Below are 3,263 nucleotides of genomic sequence, written 5' to 3'. Positions count from 1 at the left end.
AAATATCAATAACATTTTTTCCTCTTTTTTTCTTCTTTTTAGCCGAATCTTATGTTTTACATCACTCCCTTGAGCTTTCTTCTTGACCCTTGTAGCAAGCTTTAGGTCGATAACTCCCCGATTGTTTAGGCCAAAAGGATACCGGGTTTCAAAATACCCCTACGGATTTAATAACTCAAGTAAAAAAGGCTACAAAGTGAGGTCCAAGATTCAAAAAGTACAATAACTTAATTTTTTTTTAACACAACAAAAATGGGGTTTAGATCCCTAACATACGGTCATTACCTAGCATATACTTGACAAAAGACACTCTACACAAATATTTTCGACATGCATGGAATCAACACACTTCTAGATAATATCCTTCACCGGCTCGACCACCCCCAAACTTATCTCAAATGTGGTAAAGTGAAAGAAAAGAGAATATAGATTGATAAAAATTTCCAAACAACTCACAAGTCACAACCTAGTTCAACCAATTCAAAAATATATCCTTCAATCAAAAATTTTCCACATCTAGATAACAATTAATCATGACTATTGTGTCCAAAGTAATTCAAAATCTCACAATAGATAAACAATTTTTTTGAAAAAATTACGCACAAATAGCATATTTGGTCATGTATGCATAACTCATGAACCAATAACAATTTCAAACATCAAAGCCATGCAAAGCCGGCAAGGCTATCTAACATATCAATACAATATCATCAATTCAAGCCCAATCACCCCCAAACTTAAACCACACATTGTCCTCAATGTGTAAAGAACAAGATAAAGAGGAGAGGGATAACAAAACTTCCCCGATTAGGTGTTTGTTGAAGGATGTTGTAGATGAGTTTTTGGTTTATGACTTAGTGGACCATGCACCCCCAAACTTGTTGAGATCTATGAGTGGCTAGGACTTCAAAAGTTTTGGCCTACAAAAGAATTGTATTAATTCAAAATGTAATACCAAAAGTATTAATCACAAGTAACATAAACAAAAGTATAAGGATAAAAAAGTTGGGTTGCCTCCCAACAAGCGCTTGGTTATATTCCCTAGCTCGACTATAGGTATTGTTCACTCCAAAGTGGCAAGATGAATGGAGGACTTCTCCATAGAAAAATCACCTCCCAAGTATGGTTTCAATCGTTGCCCGTTAACCTTGAAGTTTCCCTTTTCCTTACGATGAAGTTCAATTGCTTTATGTGGAAAAACCTTAGCAAAGGTAAAAGGACCAGACCATCCCGAACGGAGCTTTCAGGGAAACAATTGGAGTCAAGAATTGTAGAGAAGAACTTGTTGCCCAACAAAGAACTCGCGTTTCACAATGTGTTTATCATGCCATTTCTTTGTCTTTTCTTTGTAAATTTGAGCATTCTCATAAGAGTCAAGGCAGACTCCATCCAGTTCATTTAATTGGAGCAATCTTTTCTCACCGACCAATTTCACATCAAAATTCAAAGCTTTTACTGCCCAATAAGCTCGATGCTCAAGTTCTACTGGGAGGTGGCAAGCTTTCCCAAACAAAAGATGATAGGGAGACATACTAATGGGCGTTTTGAACGCGGTACGATAAGCCCATAATGCATCATCCAATTTCTTGGACCAATCTTTTCTGGAGGCACTCACCGTCAATTCAAGAATCCTCTTCAACTCCCGATTCGAAATTTCAACTTGGCCACTAGTTTGAGGATGATAGGGAGTAGCTACACAATGCTTTACTCCCTATTTGGTCAATATTGAGTCGAAGAGGCGATTACAAAAATGTTTATCTCCATCACTAATGATAGCTCGGGGGATGCCATAGCGAGAGAAAATATTTTTCTTTAAAAAGTTTACTATCACCTGAGCATCATTAGTGGGCAAAGCCACCGCTTCTACCCACTTTTTGACACATAATCAACCGCTACCAATATGTATTGATTTGAGAATGAAGGAGGAAAATGTCCCATAAAATCAATACCCCATACATAAAAAATTTCCACCTCTAATATAGAATTCAAAGGCATTTCATTTCGGTTGGAAATATTACCACTGCGTTGGCATTTGTTGCACTTGGAGACAAGAGTGTGAGCATCTTTGAATAATGTGAGCTAATAAAAACTGGATTGAAGTACCTTTGATACGGTTTTCACGGCCCCGAAGTGACCACCATAGGGTGAGGAATGACATTGTTCAAGGATTTACTCCATTTCATCTTCCGACACACATCTCCAAATAATTTCATCCGGACCCTGTTTGAACAACAAAGGATTATCCCAAAAATAATGTTTGATGTCGGCAAAGAACATTTTCGGTCCCTTTTTTATCGTGAATTTCCAAGTCAAACTCTTGTAGAAAAAGGACCCATTTAATTAACCGAGGCTTGGAATCTTTCTTTGCTAGCAAATACTTGAGGGCTGAGTTGTCCGTGCGAACAATCACTTTCGATCCAATGAGGTAAGATCGAAATTTATCAAATGCGAATACCACTGCAAGCATCTCTTTTTCAGTATTGGCATAGTTCAGTTGAGCATCAGTCAAAGTCCGGTTAGCATAGTAAATAACATGCAAGATTTTATTTCTCCTTTGCCCCAAAACTGCTCCAACGACATAATTGCTTGCATCGCACATAAGCTCAAATGGTAAATTCCAATCCGAAACTACAATGATAAGAGCTGTGATGAGTTTCTCTTTAAGAGTGTTAAAAGCATGGAGGCACTCTTAAGAGAAATCAAATGGAGTGTTCTTCTCAAGTAAGGAGCAAAGTGGCTTTGTGATCTTCGAGAAGTCCTTGATAAACCTCCTATAAAATCTGGCATGTCACAAAAAACTCCTTATCCCTTTCACCGAGGTAGGTGGAGGTAATTTCTTAATGACTTGGATTTTTGCCTTGTCAACCTCTATCCCTTTACGTGAAATCCGATGGCCGAGAACTATGCCTTCCTGGACCATGAAATGATATTTTTCCCAATTAAGTACTAAATTTGTCTCCTCGAATCTTTTCAACACCATCTCTAAATTGCTCAAACATCTGTCAAATGAGGCCTTAAATACCGAGAAGTCATCCATAAAAACCTCAGTACATTTCTCCACCATGTCGGAGAATATAGCCATCATATACCTTTGGAAAGTGGCGGGTGCTTGCAAAGGCCAAAGGGCATCCTTCTATATGCAAATGTACCGTATGGGCATATGAAGGTAGTTTTCTCTTGATCCTCTGGGGATATAGAAATTTGATTATAACCTGAATACCCATCCAAAAAACAATAATGAGAATACCCCGCTAATCGCTCAA

Source organism: Olea europaea, chromosome 3 (genome assembly GCF_002742605.1).
Source record: "Olea europaea var. sylvestris chromosome 3, O_europaea_v1, whole genome shotgun sequence".
In the NCBI taxonomy this organism is placed as follows: domain Eukaryota; kingdom Viridiplantae; phylum Streptophyta; class Magnoliopsida; order Lamiales; family Oleaceae; genus Olea; species Olea europaea.
The sequence above is the reverse complement of the archived record's forward strand: the minus strand, read 5'-3'. Positions refer to the sequence as shown.